The following is a 12,555-nucleotide window of genomic DNA, read 5'->3' as shown; positions in this document are numbered from 1 at the left end:
GAGTTTTCTTTCATTAAGGAAGTTCCTTCTTCTGGTCACAGTTAGAAAATCCCTTAAATTCAGTTCTAAATTCTGATTTTGGACAACCATTCTAATTCAATCCTGTTTTTAGACTGTCTAATGGAGAAAACAATATTTACAATTCCACCTGTTTATATTAATTTCTGAGTATCAATGATTAGAGTATTGATTAGTCATAGTCATTATTTAATTATATTTATAAAAATTTAGAGACTGAAATGCCTGTGACATCAGAAAGAGCAACAATTAATGCTTTTGAATAAAGGTGGAATAATTCTAAATAAAATTAATGAGATCAAGTACATGCAAACTTGCTCAACTTAACATAATTTTTTCTGCTTTATAATGGTCAACTTTCAACTAAATATATTAATAATAAATTAGGCCACATACTCCACTTTGTCAGATGCAAATGGATAGACAGGTAATTTGGGTCCCATATTATAATAAGAAACATGCAAAATATGCCAAGATAAGATGAGCTCTTTCAGATAACTTGTAAAGGCTGGTTCAAGACCTCTGGGTGCCTAGCAATGCCTTCACACCAATGCAAGACAATGTTAGTGACTTGCAAGCGTTGCTCCAATATAGCCAAGTTTGTTGTTGTTTGTTTACTTGGGTCAATATAGCTGACACACAGCATAGAGGCTGATATTCAAGCTTATGCCTACTTCACTTATCAGTTAATTCAAGCAAGCTAGCATTAAAATTGGTTTACATTTTTTCAATGATATTTTTCTTTTATTTTTTTCTCTATCTTTCATGATGTCTTATAATTGAAAAGAATGCACTCTTCAGAGATTTGTAACACTCTCTTAATACACACTTAGCAATGTGAGAATCTTATCAATTTAGATTTCACTGAGTTTTCTGTATACTTTGTTCCTCATAGTAAAACAGAAAGCCTGAAGTAATTTGTGGAGTTAATTTTTAACTTCTTTTTCTCTCGCACAATATTTCAGGAAACTTATCCTGCTACAAAACAAGTTTTAGTAACTAAAACAAAGAATGTATTCTGATTACTCCCATGTAAGTTTCACTTGTCACTGAGAACAGCCCCATCCCCACCCGGTACACTTTATACAAGAGACACCTGTTTACCTTACTCTAGTTCTATGATGAGTTTTGATTTTCAACGATCTTAATCTTGAGTCTTACTCTTGTATAATTTATTAGCACCCAATAAAGGAGAATAAAGGAGGCTCTTTTTCTAAATGCGCATTTTTTTTCATTAAGAATGTGATGACATGCCATGGATATATAACCAAGGGAAAACAGAATAAGGGCAAATGATTTGTTCAGACTTAGTAGAGCTAATAAATTAGATATTTGATTTGAGGTATTGAAGAACAGTGATAAGAAAATGAAACTTGGAATATGTGCTACTCTAGAGTGTGCTTTTCACTACTGTAGTGATCGTGTTTCTGCTACTGAATGAGTTTTCAGCTCTGTTTTAATTCAGCTACCTTAAGGACATTATAGTCTTCACAGAGCATTCCTGTGAGAGTGGTGAGAGGGTTTCTTGACTCCAAGGTAAGAAAGCTATCTGTCACTTTATCCAACTGAGTTCTCTTAACTGATGTCGAGTTTGCTTACATAAGGAGACTTTTTGCATCCATACTCAGTGGAAGCTTGTGTGGCTAGCAAAGATGTGAGGCAAGATAGAGTTGGGAAGGGGAACAGCTTTGCTAAACGAGTAACATGATTCTTTTCACTCATCAGAAAGATGACTTTTTATCCCATCTATTCATTGTGATGCTTAGTTGTGTGACATCGATTTGAAGAACATAATTCCTTATGGGACAATTCCTAGCTTATGTCATAATTCAGTCAGCATGTCACATTACTTATGTGTCATGAACGAAGAACCCAGATAGTAGGTCTTAGAAATCTATAGATTCACTGCTTGATAAAGAGGAAACTTCAAGTTCTAAATATGTGAACTGCAAAAATCAATCATTTACTATTAAATCAGTCCTAGTCCAAGCACTGTAATCAGTGGTGAGGATGAAGTATAACATATTTCTAACTTCAAGGAGAAATAATTATCATACCACATGACAATGGTGAACAAACAAGGCCCCGAAATGGAGAAAACCACCTTTAGGTGGAAGAGGGCATAGAGAGGAGAGCGAGGGAGGTGATTAATGGGAGAGAAGGGAGAGAGAGCAGGGAGGGAGAGGACACTATAGTCTCCCTAGAGCTATAGTGGAGGGAGAGAATCGTAGACATGCAGGAGTTGAATTCAGTTTTGAGAAACAGTGGAAACAGTGCAGAAACGAATCATTGTTTCTTTATTTTGTGTATTTTTCTTTGTTTTAAATATTGGATCCTTTTCAAAGATACTATTTTGAAAAATAGATGTGGTACTTTAAGATGGCATCATCTACGTAAGCCATACTACAGATCTGTGGCTTCCTGTAGATACTGATAACACATGTCATGCTTTTATAAACCACTTGAAAGGAAGAGGAAAAGCTTGAGTGGAAAAGTCTTCACATAAATGTATTCTTAATGAAGAAGGCTCGTAACAAATGTAGCTGTTTAGTGGTGAAGGCAAAGCACAGATGTCACTAGTGGCATAGTGACACTACCATTAATTTTAGGTCAAGAAGCAGGTAAAGATGACATGAGCAAGCCATGATATCCTTCACCTTTATAGATGGAAAAATCAATAAGTTTTATGCAAGAATTGGAAAGAAGGGGTGGGAAGAATAACTGAAACTGAAAGAAGAGGGAAACTGATGAAGCTGTTAGTAAATTATAGCAATCAATTATTAAATAAAATAAATTATTATAGTGGAGCCAATGTTCGAATGACATACAATGGAATGTCTGACTGATAAAATGCTGCAATACCAGTATGTAGATGTTAAACAGTGAGTGTCCCAGATCTTCCAAATGATTGTGCTACTCTTATCTTTTCCATGGAATTCCCAGGAGTATTCTTAAATCCATCAATTAAGTGCGTAAACTTGGAGCAGCAGGGTCATTAGAACCCCATCCCAAATCAAAAGTCCCTGGTCCCAGACCTTGCCCCCCACCCCTACACACACCGCTTTAACCAACTTCTTTCATATTTTAAATTTGTCATATAATCTTTAAATTTAAGACTTAATACCAGATTTTCCTTCTGCCTGAAATGCTTTAATCTCCCATACTCTCCTACAAGTAGCCAACTCCTACTCATTCTACAGACCTCAATGGTTTTATCTTGAATTACACCATTAATGCTTGTCTTCTCTGTGAGCGTACAGACTGTGCCTTGCTGAAGACCTAACACTTATCACCATGTCTTGCACATAGATGTTTAGTAATTATTAGTTAAATAAATACATAAATAATTCCCCTTGAATTCCCATCCTCCCTTTCAGATCAATTAATGCCATGATTTTACCTACATCATTTTCTCGTAAAGCAGAAATGTCCTTCCTGCTGTCAAAATATAATGCCTCTACAGAAATTCTGGTCCTTAAACCCCTTACACAAAACTATCTTTCATCAATTATCCCTTCCTACTCAGGGATACTAAAGTTATCCCTACCTCTACCAGATAGGTTTTTAAAAAATTATTATCTTAAATATTGTCTACTTATTACAAATTTCCAAAATGTAAATCAAAACAAAATAGACTTCTTTACTCTATGTTTCCTTAAATTATCAGGATTCTATGCTTGCTTTCAAGCATGTAACATTATGGGACCAAATTGAGCACCAAATTAAACTACTCAAATTGCATTTATTTAAATAGTTTGAAATAGAGAGAGAAGCAGAAAAAAAGATAGTGTATGTTTACACCCTTAGAAGAAGGCGTAGTGGGATGAAATTATTACACTGTCAAAATTCTATGTTATTCAATGTTCATATTGAAGATAAATGAAACTAAGTACAGAAGCAAGTAGCTTGTGAAACATTTCAGACAAATATACAATAAAGTATATGTGTGCTGATGACAGATAGGAAAATATATAAAGACCAATTGAAGCAGTAAACTTTAATGTGTCCATCAGCCTTCCCCATTGACAGTGCAGATGTGAGGACTGGAGTTGAGGGCAAGCAAAGGTGATCAGAAGATGATATTTTCTTGTAGCTGAACACACTTGCTTTGTTAGAGAGATACAAGGCTACCATAGTCCGTCTTCCCTCTTCAGCAGGACTGCTCAAGTTCCTTCTATCTGAAAGACCTGTCTCTGGGACATAAATGTACCTAAACAGCTCCATTTCTCCTAAGCCTGCTTCCTTTCCTGGGAGAATCTATCCAACTGCATTTCAAATTCCTAGTCAAGCTGTCTGTCTCTAAGGGTGTTTCTTAATCTATGCGTTTGAGATTCTAGGTGCTATTATAGTAGAAGTATTTCGTCTATTTTATTAAATAGAAAATATTTTAATGTAGAAAATGTCCTTATCATATGTTTTATACCTGTAATATGTTTCCAGACAGTTTGAGTTATTGTGAATCTGCCTTCTGAGGACCACCTATCAAATGCTGCTTATTGTCAAGTATATATAGTTATCCAGGGCATTATTGCCAAATATTAATATTTGAATTCTAAAGAAAGCATTCCAGTTTTATTGCAGCAGTGTAAATGTAGTTGCAATGCCTTATAATATAATTTTGTGTTAATATTTCTTTGTTTATAAATGTATTCATATGTTATAAATAGTTGGCTTAATTATAAAATTTGAAGTTATTTGTTATACTCTTTGCTAAAATAGTTATTTCATAGTTTATAGTTATTTAACTCCAATTAAGGTAGAATTAATTACTTATTAAAAAGGGAATCCAAAAAAATAGGAGGGGAATCAAGGTTGTTTTTAATATTTAAACACTCAATAAAAGTTCTTGAAGTGCAAGATTATTCACAAAATATCTTCTGTCTTAAAAAAAAAAAAAACACCAAGTATTTCATGTTTCTTTTTTATAAGTGAGTACTAAGTTACTTCCAAGGAAGCTTGTGAATTACCAAAAATTGTACTTAGGGAATTAAAACTATAGACAGTTAATTGCATGGTTAAATATAAGTGCCCAGAAACCTCTGAAAAGGCATGATCCTAATACCCATATAATATGTTCCTATTTTCCCAGTGTTTGCTTATCTGCTTTTTATCAATAGCAGTTTTACAATGTCCTTATTTTTGCAGTCAATTTATAATGAGTTGTTGCAAAGAAATCTCAACAAAGCACTTTGATTTCCCAACATTCTAATCTACATTCTCATTCCTGTTTTCACTGCTTTTTACTTTCAAATGATTGGACAAAACTTTATATTTAAGGGCTTCTTGATTTCCTTAAAAATAATCACCTGATATGCTACTTATGGCCACCTTATAATTGCTTCTGTAAGGAATAAAAAAATTTACAGAAATAACTATATGTATTTAATCATACATATTTCAGTTCTGAATCTGTTGCTTTTATGCATTCATACACACTGGATTTTATGTTCACATTTCTTTATAAATATGTGTTCTACATGTTGTATGCCAATTGCAAAATTTATGAAATTATTTTTAAAACTTTTTTATTTACTGCCAAATAAGTTATTTTAAATTTACATTAGATTAAAGTTGAGATTATTTTCTGATGAAAATTAACGATCAGGAGAAGATCAAAGACCAGTAAGTGTGTATGCTCTCCCTATTCAAAGATTGAATTAACATTTGTTAAAGTGAAAGATCGTTAAAAGAAAATATCTTTCTTTCTATTCAATTTCCCTAAAGGTAGGGGGTGAGCAGTGGGATTTGTAGTCTGGTGTTTCTTATATTTAATTGCCTCAATAGACCTGACGTACTATTTAGTGATGAATTTTACCTAAAATGAATACCTTATCTCTTGCTCTGTAACTTGAAATATAGAGCCAAGCTCACCAAGCTATTTGTATTCTTTACTCATTCTTTTACATATTTAAAATATTGAGAATGCATGAATGATTCATGAATCTGAATCTTTGAAAAGTTGTTTTACACCCCAACAAAACTGTCATTCATCTTAATCCACTAACTCATAGTAGAGGGAGGTGGAAGGTTGAGGAGATGATATTCTTTAAATAGCACAGATGTTTAAGAAGTGCCTGTATTTCTAATTAGTCATGTGACACAAGATAAGAGGGCTGCTTGTCATTGCTGTTGTGTAAATTGGAACTGAAAGGCAGGTAAATATTTGAGTGTTTGAGGAGAAAATAAGTAATTGTGGTTAAGAACTAAAAATATTACATATATTTAATTTTCTACTGCTAATAAAAAGTAAAATTTCCACTATTATTTAGATTATGGCAGGTCGACTTTTTATTTTTTCCGACTGTAAATGAAGAATCCATTGATAAACAAATGTAACAAAACACCAACCATGCATCATTGATCTTGGGAAAACGGTGGTAAAAGGAAAGGATAAAATTTTGGGTAACAGACAACTTCCCTTCTTACCTCTACTATTTACTAGTCATTAACACTCTGTCACCTGATTCTCCCATATGTGTTTAAAAGGATTAAATGAGAAATTGAATATAAGCAAATTATTTTTAATATTTAGTTGAATATATTTTCATTACCCTGACTGTCATTTTTCTTCTTTAGTCACATTTTTCCTTTACCTATGCCTACACACATACACATGCACACACGTGCACATGCACACACATGCACACACACGTATTTCTCCCCAAAATCCTTTTCTTATGCTTCTTTTCTCTTGTGTTTATGCATTATCTTGTTCTTCGATGTAGTCGACTCTAATGCCTTTAACTTGCAAATGTACAAATGAGCCCCACATTTCTCCAAATTTCCATCTTTTACACTTAAAATGTTCCAAACCTTATGTTTTCTTACTTTTTAATTTTTCAAATTTTTCTCCATAAGAACTTTATCTTTACCTGTCCCATTTTACATACAGTCATTGAAGCACAACCTTTATTTTCATCTACACTTAGTAGATAATTTCTCTTCACTTCTAAAATTATTTTATTTTCACAAAGCAGCCCTAGTTTTATTTCTCACTTCCTAGTACTCATTATAATTTATTTTCTTTGTCTTTGTAATTAAACAGACATCTTTTTATTAATTTTACTTAGAATATGGTGAGCCCATGCCAAATTTAATTTTAAATTTTTATTGTGAACAAACTATATTATTTGAACTCTTCATAAAAATCCATGCTGGTTTTTAGAACTCTCCACTTCATTCAGGTTCAAATGTTTATATATCAAACATCCAGATGTTAATTTAAATAGCAAAAATAACATTAAATAAGATTCACTGATTAAATAAAAAGAAATTTCCAAAAAAAAAAAAACTGGGTGAAACCATAAATTTTAACTGGGAAATTTTACAGGCTCTTGCTTCAAAGAAGCAGTATAATCCCTTGATTTTTGAAAAGTGTACAGCTTTGTGAATGTTGGCAAACATGTTCAGTTTTATGAAGCCTAATATAGCCAAGATTTAGAAGGTTTTCATCATCCCTCCAAACTTCCCCCTATCCTTTTATAGTCAACTCCTCCTGCTACCGCTACCCTCTGGCAATTGCCAACCGCTGATTTGTTTTCTGTCCCTATAATATCTCCTTTTCCAGAATTTCCTGTAAATGAAATCATACAATGTATGTAGCCTTTTGGAACTGGCTGCCTTCACTTAGCAAAATGCATTTGCAATTCATGCATGCTGTTCTGTGTGTCAATAGTTTACTTCTTATAGCTAATTAGTATTCCATTTCATCTGTGTACCAATTTGATTAGCCATTCATTGGTTGAAGGACATTTAAATTGTTTCCAGGCTTTGACAATTATGAGTAAAGCTGCTCTAAACATTTGCAAATGGGTTTTAGTGTGAATGTAAGTTTTCAGTTCTCTGAGGTAAATATCCAGAAGTGGAATTGTTTGGTTATATGGTGAGTGTGTGTGTAATTTTAAAATAAACTAGAAACCTGTGTTCCAAAGTGGCTGTACCATTTTGCATTTCCATCAGCAACTATGTGTAGTTACGAGAACTTACAAAAACTGAAAATTTATCTCTCTCTTTCTCTCTCTCTCTCTTTTTTTTAATCATCATTCTGTTAGATGTGTGGTAGTACCTCATTGTGAATTTAATTTGAATTTTCGTAAAGACCAATAATTGCTACTGCCTTAACTCAGATGCATAGCCTCTCTGGGATGGATTATGGATTACCTCCAAATGGACTTCCCTGATACTAGGTCAAATCTCCTTTGATCTATCCTTCAAGCTCTCAAATGTATTCTTTAAAGCACTGGTAAAACTTTGGCACATCCATATTTAAAAGCCTTTTATTGTTTCTTAGCACAATGATTCATGCATTCATTCACAATACAGTAATGCCCTGCATAGTGATTTTCAGTCAATGACAGACCACATGTATGATGATGGTTCCATAAGATTATAATGGAGCTGCAAAATTCCTATGACCTGCTGACACTGTAGCTGTTGTAAGGTCCCAGTGCAACACATTACTCTCATGTTTATGAGGATGCTGAGGTAAAGAAACCTACTACACTGCCAAAGGCATAAATGTAAACACATACAAGTATGTACAATACATAATACTTGATAGTAAACAACTGTGTTACAGGTTTATGTATTTGCTATTATATAACTTTTATCATTATTCTGAAGTGCACTTCTTCCACTTATTAAAAATATGTTAGCTGTAAAACAGCCACAGGCAGGTCCCACAGCAAGTATCCCAGAAGAAGGCATTGTTACCATAGGAGATGAGAGCTCAATGCATGTTACTGTCCTTAAAGACCTTCCAGTGGGACAACATATGGAGGTGGAAGACAGTTATATGGAGGATCCTGACATTCTGTAAGCTTAGGCTAATGTGTGTGTTTCTGTCTTAAGTTTTTAGCAAAAAAGTTTACAAAGCAAAAAGAAAGTTGAAATGAAAGTTTATAATAAGGATATAAAAAACGAAAATATATTTAACAGTTGTACAATGTGTTTGTGTTTTAAACTAAGTGTTATAAGAGCCAATAAACTTAGAAAATAAGAAGTTTATAAAGTAGAAAAGTTTAAAGTTAATATTAATTTCTTATTGAAGAAACAATTTTTGAACATTTGTGTGGCTCAATTATACAGTGTTCATAAAGTCTAAAGTAGTGGACAGTAATGGCCCAGGCCTTCACAGTCACTCTCCATTTACTCATGACTCAGCCAGAGCAACTTCCCATCCTGCAAGTTCCACTCATGGTAAGTGTCCTACACAAGTATAATCACTTGTTTTCTTCCATACTATGTTTTTACTTTATCTTTTCTATGTTCAGATATATTTCTATACAGAAATACTATTTTGTGAAAATTGCTGAGAGTATTCAGTACAGTAGGATACTGCACAGGGTTTTAGCCTAGGAGTGATAATAGGGTATATAACATATAACCTAGGTGTGTTGTAGGCTATACCATCTAGGTTTGTAAAGGTATACTGTATGATGTTTGTACAATAAGGAAATCACCTAGGAATGCATTTCTCAGAGACTGTCCCCATCATTAAGTGATGCATGGCTTTAGTAACAAATGTTTTTTGAGAGTTTGCTGGGTACTAGTAACTGCTTTAAGTGATTAAAATGTATTAATTTATATCAGTCATCACAACTGTATGAGGAAGATACAATTATTTTAACTTTTAAGATGAGCAAACTATGATGCAGAAATATCAGGAAGATTTTGAAAAGATAGATTTTCAAGGCCAAGCTTCAAGTTTTGGAAGCTTCATTTTCAAAGCTCATGCATTTGACCCCACCACATTATTCATTCAGCAAATTTCCACTGAGTACTAAGTACTAGGAATTATGCTACGTTAGGTCTTTTTTTAAAAAGTACAGAGACAAAGTATCACCGCAATACAATTTTAAGATAAAAAGGACAGTAGGAAATGAAAAGAAAGATGAAAATGTTAGGAATATTACAAAAAGATTAATGAAGAGTAAACAGTTTTGAAGAAAAGGAGGTATAAATCTTAAAAATTAACTCAAATTTTGAAAGGCTTCAGACCATTATAAAGGTGGCATCAAACTCAGATGAGGAGGTAAGAGATTATCAACTCATATACTGATAAAAGTTAGGCCATTATGGTTGTCTATTTCTACTTGAGTGAACTCCTGTTGTTTGTGTCTTTCGAGGTATTTGTCCATTTCATCTAAGTTGTCTAACTTATTGGCATAACGTTGTTCATTGTTTGCTTATTTTATGATTATCAATAGAATCTGTAGTGATATTACCTCTTTCATTTTCAGGTCAGGGATCACTTCACTGAGCTTTGTTGATTAATGTCCAGTATCTTAAAAACATAACTTTCCACATATTGTGTTTATTTATTAGCTGTTTTACACAGGAGTTAAAGCAGGAGGTAAAGAGTTGCAATTTATTTTAATTCATCTCGGAAGGAAGCAAAGGGTTCTAATATAAACTGAATTTGAAAAATTTCAAGAAATTAGCATCTAAATAATTTGATACTCAGTTGAAGAGGAGGAAATAAAATTTGAGGAACAATTCTATATTAATATATAAACATTTCATGTGTTAATTGATGAATTCTTAAATAAAAGAGGACTAATCTTTAGAGAATTCCTTTATTTAATAAGTAGAAAAGGAATAAAAGCCAGTAAGATGGAATTCACTGGTTCCTGTAGAATGTTGGATATTTTAAAACACAACATTCTCATTGAATTTAATTGGCCAAAGAAGCACAAGTAACAAGGAAAACGACTTGAAAAATTATCCAGGTATAACCAATGGTATAAATGCATGAATTATTTTTCTTAAATTTTTAACCATTTTGATCCAAAAAGATAAGGACTTTGAAAGGAGATGGAGGCCAGGCACAGTGGCTCATGCCTGTAATCCCAGCACTTTGGGAGTCTGAGGCAGGGGGATCACCTGAGGTCAGGAGTTCGAGTCAGCCTGGCTAACATGGTGCAACTGTGTCTCTACTAAAAGTACAAAATAAAAATACAAAAAAAAAAAAAAATTAGCCAGGCGTGATTGTGGGCACCTGTAATCCCAGCTACTTGGGAGACTGAGGCAGGAGAATTGCTTCAACCTGGGAGGTGGAGGTTGCAGTGCGCCGAGGTTGTACCATTGCACTCTAGCCTGGGCAACAAGAGTGAAACTGTCAAAAAAAAAAAGAAGGAAGGAAGGAAAGAAGGAAGGAAGGGATGGAGGGAAGGAGGGGAAAGAAAAAGTAAAAGAAAGAGAGAGAGAGAGAAAGAAAGAAAAGAAAGAAAGAGAGAGAGAGGGAAAGAAAAGAAAAGAAAGAGAGAGAGAGGGAAGGAAGGAAAGAAGGAAGGAAGGCAGGAAGGAAGGAAGGAAGGAAAGAGAGAAAGAAAGAAAGAAAGAAAGAAAGAAAGAAAGAAAGAAAGAAAGAAAGAAAGAAAGAAAGAGAAAGAAAGAAAGACATTATAGTTGTTTAAGTCAATGATTTTTTGAGAAGAAAGGAAAAAGAAGGCACCACTCCCACCTTAACTTCCAAGGTGTTAGGGAAGAATCTCTTTGGGATGAGAAGGATTTTATTTGAAAACATAAAGTAGGGCCTACCTAGTCTGCTTGCTTTACAAATGAAAAACAAATAAACAAACGAAACTAAAGTTAAAATAAAAATGGTATGTTTCATCCCACACATCAAGTTACTTGGCAACTGAAACAGTTAGAGCATAAAGAATTGTATTAAAGCAGCAAATATTTCCTGGTTGCTAAGACCTCATTTTGGTTGACTGAATTGAACCATGCCATCCTGCCAATTAATTATTTCTGCCAATTTCTGCACCATTTGAAATGTGATTTTGTAGCTCCTCACTTCGAGAGTTGGAGATTTTTTATATACTCTTTTGAATCTAGGCTTGCTGTGTGAATTTCACTAGCCAATAGAATTTGTCAGAAGTAATGGTAAATATGGTTCTGAGCCTAGCTTTTAAGAAGCATTACATTCTTCTTAACACCCTTTATCTCTCTTTGCATCCTCCCCCAGAATGAGAATAAATTCAGACTAATCTAGAAGATGGGAGAACATATGCAACAGAAATGAGGTCATCCTAAATGACTCAGCTGAGGTCATCCTAAATCAACTTGTCCAAACCTGACCTGTCAGCTGACCCAAGAGTCATGAGCAAGCCAAGCCAAGACCAACTAAGACTGGTTCTTATCAGACTTGCCCATAAATATCTACAAAGTTATAAGTAAATACCTGTTTAAGCCATGCAGTTTTGAATGGTTTGTTACATAGCTATTGCTAACTGATTCATCCATCATTATGTGCTATAATACACAAACAAGTCAACTATAGCTTTGTTCGTTTCTCTTAATGAATACTTTCACATTATTTTCCTCCTCAGGAATACATTGAGTTTATTGTTGAAGACTAAAGACTTTTCTGAATGAAGCATGCAATTGGCAGTTTCACATGTAATCACACACATGTTGCACATCCTGATCCATGCCCATCACTCTTTACCTCCACCATCATTGTGTACTTCTGAAGCAGATTGAAGAAATCAGATTAAACTTACTTCTCCCCCATAATTGAGATATGAACCT

This window comes from Colobus angolensis, unplaced genomic scaffold, assembly GCF_000951035.1.
Source record: "Colobus angolensis palliatus isolate OR3802 unplaced genomic scaffold, Cang.pa_1.0 Scaffold180, whole genome shotgun sequence".
In the NCBI taxonomy this organism is placed as follows: Eukaryota; Metazoa; Chordata; class Mammalia; order Primates; family Cercopithecidae; genus Colobus; species Colobus angolensis.
The sequence above is the reverse complement of the archived record's forward strand: the minus strand, read 5'-3'. Positions refer to the sequence as shown.